Source organism: Homarus americanus, unplaced genomic scaffold (genome assembly GCF_018991925.1).
Source record: "Homarus americanus isolate GMGI-L3 unplaced genomic scaffold, GMGI_Hamer_2.0 scaffold31037, whole genome shotgun sequence".
NCBI classification, from domain to species: domain Eukaryota; kingdom Metazoa; phylum Arthropoda; class Malacostraca; order Decapoda; family Nephropidae; genus Homarus; species Homarus americanus.
In genome coordinates, this window is record NW_024722227.1 from 12,495,092 (window position 1) to 12,515,739 (window position 20,648).

The following is a 20,648-nucleotide window of genomic DNA, read 5'->3' on the forward strand; positions in this document are numbered from 1 at the left end:
CTAGGGGTGAGATGGAGGGGAGATAAAGAAGGCTATTTATAGTCTGCCTTTGTGTCTGAAGTGACCAGTACTTCTAATGCACCATAAATAATTCATTTAACATTTATTTTTTGTACATATATTTTGTTGTATATATATATACCGTATGTGTGTAATAATAATAATAATAATTAACGGTTATTGAAAGAGCTTAAGAAAGCCAGAAGGCTGAAAATATACAGTTACACATTTGGGGAATGGTTTCAATTACAAATAATATACAAGTAAATAAAGTGTCACAAATAAGACATATAATAACCAGATGGGAAAAGCTCAAACTACAGTTCATTTCAACATAGTGACAGTGCAAGAGTAGTGTTTACCGAGTGAATACACTGGTTTATTGGCGTTATTGATAATTTTACAATGGTTGGGACTGGGCTGTTTTATAGCTATCAGTTCGCACGATGGGCTGGATATGCTAGTTTTAACAGCAATCTCGACTAGGATCTCAGGTAGTAGGAGCCGTGTCGAGATGGTGAGAAGCCTACCAAATTTGCAGATGAGGTCGGGTGATGGTCAGAGAGCTCTAAAGGGTCAGTGTGTTGAGCGCTTCTTGATATGTGGAGAGAAGGAGAGAATAATCTGCATGCCCTCTTTGCACTTTTTCTAGGTGTTTACATTGTGTGGCATTTAGGAGGAAGACCAGGTGGGGAGGCATAGAAGAGCTTGGGAAGTATGAATGTTGTGTAAACACTGAGGAGCTCGGTGCAGGAACTCGAGGACTTGAGTCGGCGGAGGAGGTGGAGACGGAAACTGAGGATTTGACAACTTACTGACGGTGGTTTCCAATTTAGTTTGGTGTCTATGGTGACGCCGAGGAGCTGTGGAATCTACAACCTGAGGTTCGACCTAGAGTAATTGAAGAGAGGGACAAATGGAGGAGAGGTTGATGTGCATAACCATGGTCTTGGTATGGTTGATGGTGACATGGTTGTTGGTGGCCCAGTTTTGAGACTGTTCAATAAATCCTGAAGGGCGTATAGTTGGGAGCAGAATTGTTGACGCTGATCCCAATGGTGGAGCTGCCACATATTTCAAACGCAGCAGGGGTTTTCTCTTAGGCATCATTGATGAGCATATGAAGCAGAGTGGTCCCATCTTGGTGCCTTTGGGGACGCCACAGGTGAGTGACTGGGTGGCGGAGACAGCCCCCCGGAAGCTGAAAGCAGCTTAAGGCCGGTCACTGAGGAAGTCTGTAAGCTATGGTATAAGATTCAAGCCCGAGGTCAATAGCTTTGTTGATGATTATATTGTAATTTACTAGGCCTGTAACTTAGTGAAATCAAATATAGCTACAGACGTTTTTCGTTTCTCGAGATGGCGTATATGTAATCGAGAAAGCTGACAAGACAGTGAGTGGTGGAGGAAGTTTTCCTGTTGCCAAATTGCTGAGGGCTCAACTACCCTGCAATATTTCCAGCATAAGCCCAGCCTAACACAAACCTCACAGATTAGGCTGGGTATTGGGGGTGATTGCACAGGTCGAGCTGATTTAAGGATTGTGGGCTGGTTGACTTGGGCACTGGTCAGATACATAAGAGGTCTTCCAGTCAGATGGGCATCTGGCTTGACTGAGAGAAGCATTGATGATGGAGCAGAGGGGTTTAGCAAGCCCCGGGAGAACTCCTTGGAGAGAGAGAGAGAGAGAGAGAGAGAGAGAGAGAGAGAGAGAGAGAGAGAGAGAGAGAGAGAGAGAGAGAGAGGAGAGAGAGAGAGAGAGAGAGAGAGAGAGAGAGAGAAGAGAGAGAGAGAGAGGAGAGAGAGAGAGAGAGGGAGAGAGAGAGAGAGAGAGAGAGAGAGAGAGAGAGAGAGAGAGAGAGAGAGAGAGAGAGAGAGAGAGAGAGAGAGAGAGAGAGAGAGAGAGAGAGAGAGAGAGAGAGAGAGAGAGAGAGAGAGAGAGAGAGAGAGAGAGAGAGAGAGAGAGAGAGAGAGAGAGAGAGAGGAGAGAGAGAGAGAGAGAGAGAGAGAGAGAGAGAGAGAGAGAGAGAGAGAGAGAGAGAGAGAGAGAGAGAGAGAGAGAGAGAGAGAGAGAGAGAGAGAGAGAGAGAGAGAGAGAGAGAGAGAGAGAGAGAGAGAGAGAGAGAGAGAGAGAGAGAGAGAGAGAGAGAGAGAGAGAGAGAGAGAGAGAGAGAGAGAGAGAGAGAGAGAGAGAGAGAGAGAGAGAGAGAGAGAGAGAGAGAGAGAGAGAGAGAGAGAGAGAGAGAGAGAGAGAGAGAGAGAGAGAGAGAGAGAGAGAGAGAGAGAGAGAGAGAGAGAGAGAGAGAGAGAGAGAGAGAGAGAGAGAGAGAGAGAGAGAGGGAGAGAGAGAGAGAGAGAGAGAGAGAGAGAGAGAGAGAGAGAGAGAGAGAGAGAGAGAGAGAGAGAGAGAGAGAGAGAGAGAGAGAGAGAGAGAGAGAGAGAGAGAGAGAGAGAGAGAGAGAGAGAGAGAGAGAGAGAGAGAGAGAGAGAGAGAGAGAGAGAGAGAGAGAGAGAGAGAGAGAGAGAGAGAGAGAGAGAGAGAGAGAGAGAGAGGAGAGAGAGAGAGAGAGAGAGAGAGAGAGAGAGAGAGAGAGAGAGAGAGAGAGAGAGAGAGAGAGAGAGAGAGAGAGAGAGAGAGAGAGAGAGAGAGAGAGAGAGAGAGAGAGAGAGAGAGAGAGAGAGAGAGATTTTTTTTTTCTCTCTAAGTAAATGGAAAAATTTTACTCGACACCCATATTAGTTCTCCAGTTACCGGGGTCAGAGCAGACGCTTCAGTGATGTCACTAGTAAGCTATACACATAATTAAAGGGTAAATATTGATGACATTACTTGAAGTGAATTGGCCTATTTTAAAAAAAAAAACCAAGGATGGTTGGTAAAGGACTACTGAGTCAGTGGGTAAAGTCACATTTGGGGAACTGGACTATACAGCGCATACAGAGCTCAAAGCTACTTTTTAAATGAAATTTGGGGGGGCCGCCTTATGCACCCCCGACGCCTTATAGGCTGAGAATACGTAGCAGCTAGAAGGCTGAAAATATACAGTTACATAATTGGAATGGGTTTCGACACAAATAATATAAAGTCGGCTCCTTAACATACGTGGGGTTATTACGAACAGAGATACCCGTGGATGTTAAAAATTCACCTGATTTTGCTGCCCCCCAAAAAAAACCCTGGCCCCCATATGTCCTTATTTACCGTGATATACCTGTGTGTAGTTCGAGTTTTTAAGACCAAATTATTGGCAAAAAATTGGGGGTCACCCCTCAAACGGGTAATAGTTTCGTTAGGTTGAAAAATATTTACCAGTAACTACCAGTAAACAATGGAAACGATGCACCAACACAACACCAAAGCTGTAGTGTCTGTACAGCTGCCAGTAAGATCTCTTTATGCCATCATAGCCTGTAGCCAAATCTATGGTATGGTAGCACAGGATCTAGCAAAACATAAAAGTATTCAATATTAAAGTTTATTTATAGATACTGTACTTAAGATTTTGTCTTCACAATTTCGAAACATCAAATCTTTGTTAATTAAATTTGAAACAAAAGAAAACTATGATATCAGGTATTTTCATTAAAATATTACATCCTGCTATATTTTTACCTAATCAGATCTGAATGAATATATACAGATTCTCAGAAGAAATTATTTTGCATGGAATGACGCATAATTTAAACAATGATTATTCAGATTTGTACCGCTTAATGGTTTTCAGTTAAAAAAACTGTTGTACCGTGATTGTATTACAATAATATTCTATCCTATTAGCCTTATATTCCCACAACTGAAAACCATTCAAAAGCGATTACGCAAAACACCTTCTTGAATAACGTAAAAACATTGCCACACAATTTTATCCCACTTTCCACTGTATGCACATCATTTCCTCAGCAAAAATATTACATTTCCCTTTGAAAATAAATGGTGTTTTGTTGAAACGTAATGTACAGTATTTATTAATAATGCAAAAAATAGCTATAAAAACAACCAATACACCAATGTACTGGCTGGCATCTCCACCGCCCCTCGTTCGCGCCCAAGGTCACCACCTCCCAACTCGCCCTCGCTTCCTCCTCCACCTCCTCACCGCCACAATACTGCCATAATAAAACACAAATGTTTAGAATAACTGCACCTCCACTTCATGTACAGTACTGAACTGTACCTGTGCTGTATTTTACAAACAATAAACATGGCAAGAAAAGCTATTAAAAAAGAGATAAAAATTTAATTTCACTGTACAGTACCCATTCCTCGACGGCAAGAACGGAGTCACCATCGCCCTAATTCCATAACGGTGGTGAAGTAAAGGCGGGTGGATTCAGCTGCTTCCTCACTGCCACGAAAGGATGATGTTAAATCTCCTTCGGATCAAAGAACATGGTGATGGAGTTGTCGCCTTCCTTTCATTTCCATGATGTTTTGATGGAGCAAAAACGTCATCCAATCCTCGCATGAATTTCAGGGCACACAACCGTGAGGGGTCCAATGAAAAGGCTTTCAGTGCCTCAATATTCCTGGTCATCTCCCAACTTCTCCAACGTTATTTCTGTGCTCTTCCTCCATCCTCTCGCTTCTCTTCCTTGCCTGAGCTCACTAACCTCTGTAGATCCTCCTCGGTCAGCCCAAAGTGTCATGCTCTTCTATTAGCTCCCTAATCTCGCCCTCTGCCATGTCCTGAAGCCTTCAGCAGCCACTTTCCTTGACAGTGCCAGGTCTTTTCGAATGTTTTCATTAAAACCATCAAAATCATTTTCCTTTCCTTATCGCTCTTAAGCACCAAACACAGCCTCCCAGTCTTCTCCTTGAATAGGGCTGAAAGGGTACTGTTAGATGTTCTGGCTAAACCAGATATACAGGAGAGAACACAAACACCTGTATAGTTTGTGGCTCTGGTTTACTGGATAAGAGTATGCACAAAGAAGTGGTAGCACTGCTCCCTAGCTAAGGTCCTGGTCAATCACCATAGACGAAATGAGCAAGTGATAATAGCAGCTTCCATACGCTGCCAGGCAAACATTAATTGTTGCGGATATGGTAATCAACATTGCCACACGCCGCTAGCTAGGCTGAATAAATATAAATGGAGCACATACACAATATACATACATGATACATAATCCAGCATACATACACATATACACCTCCCTCCCTATACGCTAGCAAAGTCTTGAGCGGACCTTTTTTCTGATCCGCTTCTGAGCGCCGAGGACTTCATCACTGGGAAGGAGGCGACTCAACACTGGTGGCGGGTCACAGAAGGCATTGTTACGGGCGGAGAAACGGCGGTTCTCAAACAAACACACCACTGCAAACAGTGACTGTAGTCCCGTGACCTGCCGAGACCCATGCCACGCCTTACTTTGTCCCAACGCAGGGAGGTCGGGTCCTGAACACGACTTGGCGACCAACGTCATGATCACAATCCTCTGTCTTAGCCTCACACCTTGGAGAAGGGATTGAGAGGAACAAAGGAACCGAAGGGGCGCCCATACAAAAACCTGGGCAGGGAGCGCGTAGTTTGGGTGTGTTGGCGGAGTTCAGAAGACCCCGTCGAAGGCCTCAAAGCCAATATTCTAAGAAGGGGCCACCTTAAGGATGAGGTGCTTGCGATTTGACAGCAGCCTCAGCGTGGTTGCCGACTGCGGGTAATTGGGCGATGACAACACTACGCCTGTTCATCGGTTAAGCGAACGCAGCAAAGTCCTGCTTAGAACCGAGGCTCTGCCGGTTCGCAGGCGCAGAAACGCCCACGCCACGGAAGTAGTGGCGAACTTGCTGATGGTGGCGGATCAAAGCGTCGCAGACTTGATGACAACCGCCAACCAGGAAACAGCACGACAACAAGGAAGGACTTTCTCGACACACAGAAAAGTCGGCCGACTACAGACTCAAAGCGGCGGTGGGGTTGTCGCCATCATGAAGGGCTCCTGCTGCTGGCTGGTTGTAATATTTGGTATGCCTACACCACGACAAATATTGAGATGTCGGAGCTGATGCCGGCCAGAACACAGTCTGTCGCAACGCTGCTTGGTGGCCATAGCTCCACGGTACCGGAAGGCCAAGGCGTGGGGACGAAGCAGCAGGGACAACCACACGCGGTTCGTGACAGAACAAGGTCTCCGCCGCAGTAAAGTTCATGAGTTTCAATACGGGGGTGTTGTGAAGATCAGCGCCGTTAGAACCATTCTCACACACACAAGTTTCATTTGAGGAAGGGTCATCTCGGTCGTTCAAGGTCCTCCACGACTGCCTTGTCGCACCGGCGACAGGTCCCGAACGGCGACGCATGGAGAGTGACCACAGTCCCGACGGAATGAGCGAGGTCGGCGTCGGCGGCGGTCTTCTGGAGTAGGGCGGCTGAGAGCGGATAAGGCATCAGGGATGCAGAGCTCCTTACTGCACGCCACACAAATGTTGTGAAGATGCGCCGAGAGCTTTCTTCAGGACGCTGGAGAAGCAGGGTTCTCAACGGGCGTCCAAGCGGTGTAGTGGTTAAGATCGACAAGCGGGCGATGGTCGGACATTAGTGTGTCAGGCCTATGAGGTAAAAACCCGCACTTGGATGCCGCCAGACCAAGCCAACAGCTCCAACTCAATGGTGGCGAAGCGCCGCCTCAGTGTCAGAGAAACGCCAGCCACACTGGACGAGCCGAACTGCTCTCCACCATGATCCCGCAGTAGCGATCCACGCCCAGCGGAGGCATCTGTCTGCAAACGTGTCAGCAAGGTTGGGTCAAACGCGGCGAGGGACAGGTGGACGAGACAGGGCCTGTTTCATCGGAGGCGCCGGTCGTCGGGGGGTCCACAGGAATGTCCTCTTGGGCTCATCAGGGCGGGCGGTTGAGCAGCCGCGGAGATGTTCGACTAAAACTCTGCTAAACGTTGACGAGACCGATGAAGGACCCTCAAGTCGGTCAGGTTAGCAGGGGAAAACCGTGATGGCGCCGGATCTTCCCGGTCAGCGACACGCTCCTGAGGAAACCCAAAACAGCTGAAGAGCTGCCAGAACAAACTTGTCGGCATGGGGGCATGCCGCAGCTTCCGCACCTGTTGAGCACCGTAGATACGGCAGAGGTGATCCATATAATCCTCGCCGACACCCAGTAATGTCGCCGCATCACTTTCAGCTGCCAGACCTTGTACGCGTCACCGAAGCAGAAAGCGCCTTCGTGGCGGCGAATCCCATGGGGCCACGCGCACAACTGTAACGTCCATGCGGGTGATGAAAGTTGTGAGTATCGGTCTTCTTCGGCAAGCTCTATCTGCCAGTATCCCTAACAGGGCGCCCATCGTCAGAAGCAGCCGCCTTCGGTTCACCGCGATAGCTGCAAGGGCGGGAGAAGGATGCGCAGGACGAGACACCTGGCTGTTGCTTTGAGAGCCGCGGGATCCAACCACCTTAGGTTTTACATCAGGGTGACCCATGGAGACGGTTCATCGCCAAGTTGGTGCATACTTGGGCACCATGTGGAGTCCAGCTTCGCGACCCGCTTCGCGAAGGCCAGGGAACCAGTCGAGGGTGTAAATAGCGAATGGCTTCGCCGCCCCTCAGGTGGATCCTCCATGGGGGACCTACCATCTTCTTGAGAGGCTGGATTAGATGACTTGTCACCAGAACGCCGCTGAATTCTTCAGGTACTCTCCGAGCATCCAGGAGAGGTGTCACTGGCAAGAGGTAGGTAGGCGGCAGCAGGGTAGTCTCAGCAACCCCTGTTACGCATCCACCAAGAATAGGTTTGGGAAGTCCTGGGAGATGATGGCCAACTCTTGACAATGTCTGTAGGAGCAAAGCGAGTCACCACCGTTACCATCAATCCAGGCTTGACACGACCTGTTGCCAAAGGTGATTGGTGCTTGGAGTGAACTCCAGGCCGGGGTCATCTGAACCATCTGCCATAAAGCGGAGATCCTTGGGGCGGTCCAGATCACTTGGAGAGAGCCCCAAGCATTGCAAATGCTGGGACCGATGACTGTAGCATCAGCGCCGTGTCGGGCAACATTGAGACGGGATGACACACTGCGTAGGTCACAATGACACTGATGTACTGGGGACTCTGGTCCGGACGCGGGGAGCACACATTCCATATGGCTCCAGCGTTGTCCAGGGTCGCTGCCTCTGATTGGGAGAACGGGTATGCCCTCGTAGAAGGGCGCAGCCTGCTGACGCTGTTCCTGGTTTGTTGAAGGGCAAACATTACAGGGCCCAGACGGCCGCACACATTGCACTGGACGCTGCTTGCTGGGCACCAGTACTTGAGTGACCAGTGGCCCTACGGTCACAACTGTTGCGTAGACCAGCAGCTGACACGCCTGTAATCTGCTGCTGCTTACCACAGTTGTTACAAAATGAACTGGCGTGGACGGTACGAAGGAGCAGACTTCTTGTCCTTCTTGTACCGGGACACAGCGCCAGACAGCTGTAGGGGGAGCTGGATGGCAGAGGTGCGCACCTGGCAGCCTCAGGAGCCGACATATCACTCAACACATCCTGAAGAGAAGAGGAAGAGTCGAGAGGTGAGGCGACAAGTTCTCGGCCCCACACCCATCAGGATCACCTGCCTAACTGAATCCCTCGACTGCTGGTAGGTCAACATATATCTACCTTCCAGGCTCTACATGACCTCCATCTGTCTGCAGCTAAACACCCTCCTGCGCAGAGCTTCATTCTGCTGTCCTTGATGTGCTGTAGAACGCCCGCAATTCTCTACAAGAGATGTTGCAAGAGCCGGGGCAACCAGATGTTCAAGACACGCTGAACTCCAAGGACAGGCACACTACGCAGCTGGATGAGTTGTTTAGGCTGTGACAAACTCTGGAGATCCACCATTGTAGCATAATCAGTCCACCGCCGCCGCCATTCGCGAAAAGTCTGGAAATTTACATCAGGCTTCAAGATGGGCGGTGTTTGAGCTGCTGCTTTAGGTGGGGCTGGGGGGCGTGAAGGAAGCATGGATGAGGTATCTGAACCATTCAGTACCAAGGCAGTGTTAGAGCCAGGGGCTTGGTTAACAGTGAGGCGAGATATCAAGGCTTCGAACCGTGCACTGTCTTCCATTCTCCGTTGGTGGTCTCGTTCTGCCTCTGCTTGCCTTCTGTGCTCATCCGCCAAACGTCTGTGAGCTTCATCCTCGCGTCTCTCATCTCTCATAAACTTCATTAAGGCAATTATCTCTGGAGATAACGCTGAATGTTGAGGTGAAGGGCTGCGCGATGTTGTGGGAGCTGGGCCGCCCTGGTCATCCATCTCTGGGGGACTATCATCCGCTTGACTCATCCAGGCGCTGGGTCCACGGCTACGTAAGGCATGAGACATAACTACTTTATCTGTGTACTGTGTCTTAAATCAGTGTTGACCGGTCAGCCCGTCGTATCAACAAGATTTCAGACAAAAAATTTAATTAAATACACAGATAAGTAGGTTATATATATAAAATATATATAAGAAACCGCGCGGTCAGCAAGTGTTAGTATGTGTGTGTGTCCCAGGCAGGCAGCGTCTCGCCCCAGCTGTGAGGGGGGGTGGAGGCGGCGCTGTGAGGGAGGGGGGTGGAGATAGGAGTAGCTCAGTCGCTCTCTGTAAACGGTCAGAGGAGGGTGCGCTGAGCTCTACACCCCACAAATGCCCAGAACATGCCGTATACCTTGGAAATCCGTTCGAACAAGGTCACACGTGAATGGCACGAACACACAATGCACTTAACACTTCACAGAAAATCACTGTCACTGACACTGCTCAAAGTTGCGAAATTCTTCGAGGGATGACGCGGGGTTGACACCAAGGCGGGGATCCATCAGCCGGCTTTCCACAAACTTGCACTAATCACTCGTAATAATCCAGTAAAACTACGCACTGCGCCATGTTAGATGTTCTGGGTAATAAGTTCTATATACAGGAGAGAACACAAACACCTGTATAGTTTTGTAGGTTCGGTTTACTGGATAAGAGTATGTACACAGAGGTGGGGTAGCACTCCTCCCTAGCTAGGCTCCTGGTCAACTACTGTAGACGACGTATGGCAAGTGATACATTAGCAGCTTCCATACGTCGCCAGGCACATTAATTGTGTAGGGATATATGCAGTAATAATACACGCCAAGTTAGCTAGGCTGAATAAATATAAATGAGCATATACATAATATACATATACATGATATATAATCCAGCATACATAATATATACATACAGGTATCGCTTTTTTCGAATCATTTCAATTAAAAACACAATGTATATTTTACCTAAACTGTGCCTGAATGAATATATTCTCAGAAATAAATAGTAGTTTTGCTGAAACGTGATGTATTTCAATGTAAAATAGGATAAAATACATGACGAAAACAAAAGACTTTACTTAACCTTCCAATGTTCAAGAGATGTTACTCGTTTTTTTAATAGTTTTCGGTTAAAATACTGTTATATTACAATGATATTCTATTCATACTGTGCTTGATATACTACATTCACGGAAATGTAATATTTTTGCTGAAATGATGTACGTATTACAGTGGAAAGTGGGATAAAATCGTGACGAAAACAATGACTTTCGCTTTCTTTCGTTCAAAAGATGTTACTGTAATCGCTTTTCGAATGGTTTTCGGTTAAAAAACTGTTGCATCACAGGTGAATTAGGAAAGAATATTATTGTAATACAACAGTTTTTTAACTGAAAACCATTCGAAAAGCGATTACGGTAACATCTTTTGAATGAAAGAAAGCGAGTCATTGCTTTCGTCACTTTCCACTGTAATACGTACGTCATTTCAGCAAAATATTACATTTCCATATTCTCAGAAATAAATAGTAGTTTTGCTGAAACATAATACATTTCAATGTAAATTAGGATAAACTACATGAAAACAAAAGACTTTACCTAACCTTCCGATGTTCAAGATATGTTACTCGTTTTTTTAGTAGTTTTCGGTTAAAATACTCTTATATTAGTGATATTCTATTCATACTGTGCTTGATATAATACATTCACGGAAGTGTAATATTTTTGCAACTACAATGCTGATGTCAACACAAGCGTGGTTACAGCGAGACTGACTGAGTGAGGGAGAGCTATGCGTGTGTGTGTGTGTGTGAGGTTGCGGGAGCGGGTGGTGTCCCGTGTTCGGTGCCGCGCGCGATTTGAATGGCGCGCGATTTGAATGCACTTCAATTACTTCAATGTACAGAATATTCCTCCGGCGGGGCAATCCTCGTATTTGCAAATCTGTGTATGCTAAACCCGCGTATGTTAAGGGCCGACTGTACAAGTAACATAAGTCATACAAATAAGATCTATAATAACTAGATGGGGAAAAGCTCAAACTACAGGGCATATCAACATAGTGACAGTGCAAGAAGTAGGATTTACGGGGAGTGAATACACTGGTTTATTTCAAGTTATTGATAATTTTTACAATGGTTGGGTCTGAGAGGTGGGAGGTGATCGTAAGTGTGGAAGCAGTGGGCAGTTTGTCAATAACACATCTAGCTACTTGGTTGGTTAGGCCTATTTAATTTTAATTGTGCACCACACAACCACCTTTGCTGTAAGTTTACTTTATCCTCTTTGCCACTGATTGTCAAGTTGACTTCAGCAGAGAATATTTATGAAAAATAATGAGAGCATAAAAAAGCTAAAATTATACAAGATAATGTACACACTGCATTGCAGCTCAGCTGGGATGTGCTGCTCTGCTGACCAACCCTTAGCAACTATTGTTAAGGGTCAGTTGGCAGACGTGTGTGCGCCTTGACGTCACATGGGAGGGAGGGAGGCGAGTGACTCGGCCACACAGTACAGCTTACTGTCTTCATATACGTTCACTTCCCACACACACACACTCGCACACACACACACTCACACACACACAAGAACATAAGAACATAAGAATGGAGGAAACTGCAGCGGGCCTGTTGGCCCATACTGGGCAGTCCCGTTTACACCCAACCCCTATTGCTCATATAAGCATCCAACCTGGGTTTGAAGCTATCCAGCGTATTCGAGTTAATGATGATATTTGGTAACTTGTTCCATTCATCCACTACTCTGTTTCCAAACCAGTGTTTACCTATTTCGTGCCTAAATCTAAATTTGTCTAATTTAAAACCATTGTTACGAGTTCGCTCCTGATTGGATAGTTTGACTACTTTTGTAATGTCTCCTTTGTTTAGCCCTGTCTTCCATTTATACACCTCTATCAGGTCGCTGTACGTCTTTCGAGGGAGTGCAAATTAAGATGCTTTAACCCTTTTCTATACTCAAGGTTCCTAATGCCCGGGATTAGTCTTGTCATTCTCCTCTGAATTCTTTCCAAGGATTCTATATCCATTCTGTAATACGGTGACCAGAACTGAACTGCGTAAAACAGTTTTAGGATGACCTCGCTAGTCTTGTAACTAACACTCCTTTGTATGAACCCAAGTACTTTATTCGCCTTGTTACGAGCAAAAACACATTTTTTACTTGGCTTAAGGTTCCTACTTATCATTACTCCTAAATCTCTCTCGCACTCGGATTTCTCAATGGCATCGTTGTTCATTTGGTAACTGGTTTCCCTTTTTACATTTCCTATATTGAGTACTTTACATTTGTCCACGTTGAATTTCATCTGCCATTTTTCAGACCATTCGAAAAATTTGTTTAGATCTTCCTGTAGTTTTGCGGAGTCCTCGTCAGATTTAATATCATGTCCTATTTTAGTGTCATCATCAAATTTACTTAAGTTGCTGTCTATGCCGATATCTATGTCGTTTATGTATACAGTGGTCCCTCGGTTAACGAGCACAATCCGTTCTAGAAGGTTGCTCATTAACCGAAAAACTCGTTAACCGAAACCATTGTTTCAATGGGTTTTTGGGTAATTGGTTCCAGCTAACCGAAAATTGCCTAAATTCAACAAAAAAGGTAGAAAAGTACACCTACTTTGAGATGTGTATGTAGAAGGCTCCTGGATGATGATGATGGGAATTAGAATGGGGGTGGAGAAGGGAGAAGAGAAGGCATTGGGTTGGAGAAGGGAGAAGAGAAGGCATTGGGTTGGAGAAGGGAGAAGAGAAGGCATTGGGGTGGAAGAGAAGTCACCCCATGGTGCCATTTCACCCATAAAATTTTAGTTCTCTTAGTGCAATTCAAGATTATTATCTTTAAATCAACACTGCACTGCATTATATATTGTCAATATGTAAAATAAATTTCAAAATGACCAATAATTTGCTTGCAAAAACAGAAAAAAAAGCATTTAGTTGAAGAGAGTCTCAAGCAAGATGTTACCTCCACTGAAAAGATACAAAGACTAACGCCTGTATGGTGTGTTGAGAGGCTGGATGGCACGCATAAAACTAGTTTCATTACCTTCAATTATGTTCAATAACACTGGTCTACAAAAAAAAAAAATTTTTCTGGCATGAAACCTTTTAACTGTTTTTTATTAACTTTAAGGTGCTGAATCCAAATCTGATCTCAGATTTGCTCCATCACGTAACGTGCCAGAATTTACTGAGCTACCAGAGATTGAGGATATAGATCGGAATTCACCTGTTTCTACTGATGAAGATGAAGAGACTGATCTTTTCAAGCCATCTGGTGAAGATTGTGAAAAGCCAACGTTGTTTACTCAGTCAGAATTGAATGATCTGGTCAGAGATCTAAATTTGCCAAAACAGTCTGCTGAATTGTTAGCTTCCAGGCTTCAAGAGAAACGACTCTTAAAACCTGGCACGAGTGTCTCCTTTTATCGCAACAGAGAAGAGCAACTGTGGAGGTACTTTCATTCATATGACCAGCTTGTTTTTTGTAATGATGTAGAAGGACTTCTTCTCTCCATGGGACTACCAGCATATGATAGTAAGGATTGGAGACTTTTTATTGACAGTTCTAAAAGGTGCTTGAAATGTGTTCTTCTTCATAACGGAAACAAGTATGGTTCAATTCCAATCTGACATTCTGTACAAATTAAAGAAGAGTATGAAAACATTAAGACTGTTCTAGAGAGGTTGCAATACCATGCTCATGAATGGTTAATTTGTGTGGACTTGAAAATGGTACACTTTCTATTGGGCCAGCAAGGAGGGTACACAAAATACCCCTGTTTTCTGTGCTACTGGGACAGCAGGGCTACAGCAGACCATTGGGTGAAAAAGAATTGGCCACCAAGACATAGTTTGACGCCTGGTGACAAGAATATCATTAACGATCCTCTGGTTGACAGGAAAAACATTGTCCTTCCTCCTCTGCACATAAAACTTGGTATCATGAAGCAATTCGTCAAGGCTCTTGATCATAGTGGAGAGTGTTTCAGATATATATGCTCAACCTTTCCAAGTCTTAGCGACGAGAAGAAAAAGGCAGGGATTTTTGATGGACCTCAAATAAGAACACTACTCAGAGATCCACACTTCCTTGCAACAATGACTGAGGCACAGGCAAGAACTTGGAATGCTTTCTCTAATGTGGTGCGGAACTTCTTAGGGAACAAGAAAGCGGACAACTATCAAGAAATTGTGGAAGAGCTGCTCTTGAGTTTACAAGCACTTGGATGCAGAATGAGTATCAAGGTTCACTACTTACACAGTCACTTGGACGAGTTTCCAGAAAATCTGGGAGAAGTGAGCGAGGAGCAAGGGGAGCGCTTTCATCAAGACATTAAAGTAATGGAAGAACGTTACCAAGGTCGATGGGACTCGAACATGATGGCGGACTACTGCTGGAGTTTGATGAGAGACATTCCAGAAGCTGTACATAAGAGATCGGCCAAAAAGAGGAAGTTTATGTAACTGTAACTTGATCTTAATACTTGCACTATTTCTACCGTACATTAATTGTTTTTTTTCACCCTTCAATGTTACATTTAAATATTATATGTGCATTAACTTTCCAATTTGATATTAACAATTTTTGGTTATAGAAAAATACAAATTATAATGCTGAAAAAATTTGTGTATACATGTTTGAACCGTCAATTTTGATCCAAAAGTTTACGTTTCCCAGCAAAAGTGCAATATGGTATATCTCAAAAACCTGATGTGATAGACAAAAACCAAAGTCATATTTGGATTCTGCACCCCAAATTTACTTAAAATCCGTTTAAAAACCTTGTGCCAGAAAAATTTTGTTGACCGGTGTAATTGTTAAAATGAGTAAAAAATTTAATATTAAACTTTTAAAATTATTGAGTTGTATAAACTTCTTGATATTTGCTAAAATGGTAAGGAATTTAAGCCCTAGAACCGATTACTGTATTGACGGACTAATACTACAGCTGGTGGACCGCCAAATGCAAGCGAAATCATGTTCAGGTTGGCTCGTAAGAAACTCGTTAATCGAGGGATTGCTTGTTAACCGAAGTTAAGAATCTTATGGAAGGTAACTCGTTAACCGAGGCGCTCGTTAACCGAGGGACCACTGTATAATAAATAATAAAGGTCCAAGTACTGAGCCTTGGGGAACTCCACTAGTGACGTTGCTCCAATGGGATTTAGTGCCGTTAATGCTCACTCGCTGTTTCCTGTCCTGTAACCACGCCCTATTCCATTTAAGGATATTACCTTTGATGCCATGTGCTTCTACCTTTCTAATTAGTCTTTGTGGGGGACTCTGTCGAAGGCTTTGCTAAAGTCGAGATATACCACATCATAATTGTGCCCCTCGTCCACCGATTTGAAAACTGATGAAAAGAATGTTAATAGATTAGTTAGACATGAACTCCTGCTTTTGAAGCCTTGCTAGGAATCAGTGATCAATTGGTGCTTCTCCAGGTGATTTCGAATAGAGTTTGAAATGATTGCTTCCAGTAATTTGCCTACTATTGATGTTAGACTGATTGGGCGGTAGTTAGAGGATAGTGATCTATCCCCCTTCTTGAAAATCGGTCTTACATTCGCTATCCTTCAGGATTCTGGTACTACACCTGTTTTTAAGGACATGTTAAACAACTTTGCTAAGGGCATACTAAGCTCTTCCTTACATTCCTTTAATACTCATGGCAAATATCTCATCGGGACCAGGTGACTTATTAGGCTTTAGTTTGTCTATTTGCTTACTAACATCGTTACTAGTCACCTACTATCTCGCTTAATTTGTTTTCTTCACTATCTCTGAATAGATTCGGTGCCTCGAGTATCATGTTTAAATTTTCGGTGGTGAAAACTGTTGAAAAATATTTATTCAGATTATTGCTCATTTCTCCGTCGTTATCAGTTAGCTCGCCGGTATCTGACCGTATTGATCCAATCTTTTCTTGTGTTTTAGTTTGATACATTTGGTAGAATCCTTTGGGGTTTGTCTTTGCCTCCCTTGCAATCTTCACTTCATTGTTCCTCTTAGCTCTCTTTATCTCGGACTTAACCCTACTCGCCAATACCTTATAATAATCCCGAAGGTAAATTTTTGCCACGATTTATCCTACCTATAGCCTTCCTTTGGCCAATAATGTTCTTTAAATAATTATTTATACATTAAGGGTCATTGTTGTCTGATCTGAGTTTTTTGTATGGTATGTTCTGCCTTTGTGCATTAAGTAACTCATTATTTAAATTGTCGTGGAACTCAGCAATCTCAGATCTCGTTATCAGGTCGGTGTCAACTCTCAGGTTCCCCCCCCCCCAGGCGCGACACCCTTTCCCTCAGCTGCCTCTTCAAACTATCAAAGTTTGCCCTTCTCAAATCTGGGACTTTTGTGAAATTTTCCTTACGTCTGCCCTGAAAATCTAACTGGAATCTTATTTCTTTGTGATCGCAGTTTGCAAGTTCGTTCCCTACCTCGACATTGGCAATGAGGTTTTCTCTGTTCGACAGAACTAAATCGAGTACTATATTATTACCCCGGGTGGGTTCGGTTATATGTTGACTTAGGAAACAGTCCTGGATCGTTTCGAGAAAATCCTCTGATTCTGAGTTACCCTTAAGGTCAGTCCAATCTATTTGGCCAAGGTTAAAGTCGCCTACTATACAGACTTTGTTGTGTATGGAAGCCCTGCGTATTTCATCGCAGATAAGTCGCTCACTAACTCTATCAAGATTGGGAGGTCTATATATTACTCCTGTGATTAATTTTTCCCTACCGTCGATTAATTCTATCCAAATTGTCTCTGTATTCCGCTCAGTTTTTATTTCCTTATGTATTTCACACTTCAGATTATCCCTGACATAGATTGCTACTCCGCCTCCTTTCCTGGTCTGCCTTTCGGTATGGAACAATTTGTAGCCCGCAATTTGGTATTCGACAGGTAACTCACGTGAGTCTAGGTTGATCCTTGTTTCAGTGAATGCTATTATATCGATTTTTTAGGTACATACCAAGGCCCTAATATCATCCATTTTGTTTCTCATACTTCTACTCTTTGCGTACTGGACATTTAAGTTAGTCGTGTTCTGAGTCCCCCCTTTACCGCGTTTAGGTTTTAACTCCCTGTCTAATTTAGTTTTGTCATCATTCCTAACACTATTTGCCTTTAATCTTTCACTTTGTTTACCCGCTCTCACTGCAGTCTCCTCCACCCCTGTGCCCATATGTTCCTCTAGTAGTTTAAAGACTTCGATATCTTTTGAATTGCCCCCTCCAGAGACCCAGCCAGGGTTGCCACCCCATCCCGAGACAGGTGCACCCCATCCCTAGCATAAAGTTCCCTTCTGCCGTAAAAGTTGTCCAAGTTGTCAATGAATGAGACTGATATTGACTTGCAATGTCTGTCAAGACGGCCGTTGACACCAATTGCCCTTGACAACCATTCATTGCCAACTCTCCTTCTAGGCAGGACACCTCATATGATAGGGATCCTTCCCTTAGTCCTATTACATTCTATAGCTGTCTTGAACTTATCAAGAAGCTCATCGTTCCTACACCGGCCAATATCATTGCCTCCTGCACTAAGGCAGATGATGGGTTTGTTCCCATTACCAGACAAAATATTGTCCATCCTGTCAATTATATGCCCCACATTTGAGTACAGTCGACCCTCGTTAAAATGGACTAATAGGGGGGAAAGGGTGTCCGTTTTAGCCGATTGTCCGAATTAACCGATTTAGGGGTTAATATTGCATAATATTGCATTATACAGCTATGTGTATGTTTATTTGAGTGCCCCGTCATAGGAGTCCGTTTTCTCTCACTTCAGGACGCCTGAGTTGTCCGTTGTTTAACATGTCCTTAAAAACAGGTGTAGTACCAGAATCCTGGAGGATAGCGAATGTAATACCGATTTTCAAGAAGGGGGATAGATCACTATCCTCTAACTACCGCCCAATCTGTCTAACATCAATAGTAGGCAAATTACTGGAAGCAATCATTTCAAACTCTATTCGAAATCACCTGGAGAAGCACCGATTGATCAATGATTCCCAGCATGACTTCACAAGCGGACGTTCGTGCCTAACTAATCTATTAACATTCTTTTCATCAGTTTTCGAATCGGTGGACGAGGGGCACAATTATGATGTGGTATATCTCGACTTTAGCAAAGCCTTCGACAGAGTTCCCCACGAAAGACTAATTAGAAAGGTAGAAGCTCATGGCATCAAAGGTGACATCCTTAAATGGATTAGGGCATTGTTACAGGACAGGAAACAGCGAGTGAGCATTAACGGCACTAAGTCCCATTGGAGCAACGTCATAAGTGGAGTTCCCCAAGGCTCAGTACTTGGACCATTGTTGTTTATTATATACATAAACGACATAGATATCGGCATAGACAGCAACATAAGTAAATTTGCTGATGACACTAAAATAGGACGTGTTATCAAATCTGACGAGGACTCGGCAAAACTACAGGAAGATCTAAACAAATTTTTCGAGTGGTCTGAAAAATGACATGAAATTCAACGTCGACAAATGTAAAGTACTCAGTATAGGAGATGTAAACAGGGAAACCAGATACCAGATGAACAACGATGCCATAGAGAAATCCGACTGCGAGAGAGATTTAGGAGTAATGATAAGTAGGAACCTTAAGCCAAGTAAACAATGTGTTTTTGCTCGTAACAAGGCTAATAAAGTACTTGGGTTCATACAAAGGAGTGTTAGTTACAAGACTAGCGAGGTCATCCTAAAACTGTATCTTGCTCTTGTGAGACCACACCTGGATTACTCAGTTCAGTTCTGGTCACCGTATTACAGAATGGATATAGAATCCTTGGAAAGAATTCAGAGGAGAATGACAAGACTAATCCCGGGCATTAGGAACCTTGAGTATAGAGACAGGTTAAAGCATCTTAATTTGCACTCCCTTGAGAGACGTAGAGCGAGGGGCGACCTGATAGAGGTGTATAAGTGGAAGGCAGGGCTAAACAAAGGGGACATTACAAAGGTACTCTAATTATCCAACCAGGAGCGAACTCGTAACAATGGTTTTAAATTAGACAAATTTAGATTTAGGAGTGAAATAGGTAAACACTGGTTTGGAAACAGAGTAGTGGATGAATGGAACAAGTTACCAAATATCATCATTAACTCGAATAAGCTGAATTGCTTCAAACATAGGTTGGATGCTCATATGAGCAATAGGGGTTGGGTGTAAACGGGACTGCCCAGTATGGGCCAATAGGCCCGCTGCAGTTTCCTCCATTCTTATGTTCTTATGTTCTTATGTTTTCTCTTAATCTTAGAGTGCAGTACACCAGTGACTTCTTTATTTCTTAGTAATGACACAGAATTTGAAATTGCAACCCCAATTGCAACTGGGACAATCCCAGAACCAGAAATTTGCTATGGACAGTTCAGATTTCGTCCAATTTATCCGAAATCCGGATTAAAGGGGTCCGAATTAACGAGGGTCGACTGTATTTTAATATTTACTCCTTTACTCTGTAATAAAGAAAACTTTACTAGGGTGGACTATAATACCCTTAGTGATATAAGTTACATGTTTATTAACATACTCAGACTTGAATTACTGTACTACGGTATACGTAGAGAAAGCCATTATTATTTTTTAAATTTATTCTTTATTTTGTTAAGTGACCAAATTACAGTAGTATACATAGGTGCTGCACTGTCTACTGTTTATGTAGCTTTTCCCCTCCATCACCTGTGTCACCTACCATGCCTCTCACCCACTACAATGCTTCATTCTTCACATGCAGTGCTGGAAGTGTTCCTTTTTGATATCTAGTAATTACATGTACACACATACAGTATATAGGTCGAAAATTTTTTATTGTATTTTTGTAGGAGGGGGGAAGTGCCTCGATAAGTCGGAATTTGGGATAACTCGGCAAGGCCAGAGCCCCATATGTGCCGACTTATCAAAGTTTTTCTGTATCAGTATAAAATACTCCACTATACAACAAGATGGCCAATGGAGAAATTTCTTGAAAGGAAATTGCTACACATTACCTTTGTCATTAACACTAATCCTTTCACATACAAATTACCTGTGTCCCTTTACCTTACCTTTACTAATTCACTGTCTCACCTCACTCATCAAATCAAATTTAGTTCAAGATTATTTTATCTGAAATTCTGAAAATATCTAAATTGCAACTTTTTTTGAACTTTTGAATGGACTGGACTTCTGAACAAACCCATCTTTTGAAAAGACCCATTTTTTAATCGACTCATTATTTGAACAAGCCTTAATATAATGTGAGTATAAATGTACATAACTCTAGGTATCTTATAGAATAAGATAAAGATTCAGTACAGGGGCAGATCC

At 43.8% G+C, this 20,648-nt stretch overlaps 1 protein-coding gene across 1 annotated transcript in view; it reads left to right on the top strand.

Annotated features, from left to right (window-relative positions):
• LOC121862387 (protein pellino-like) overlaps nucleotides 1-20,648 on the top strand; it is a gene marked incomplete at its 5' end in the record, with an annotated part of 58,462 nt that overhangs the window by 14,027 nt on the left and 23,787 nt on the right.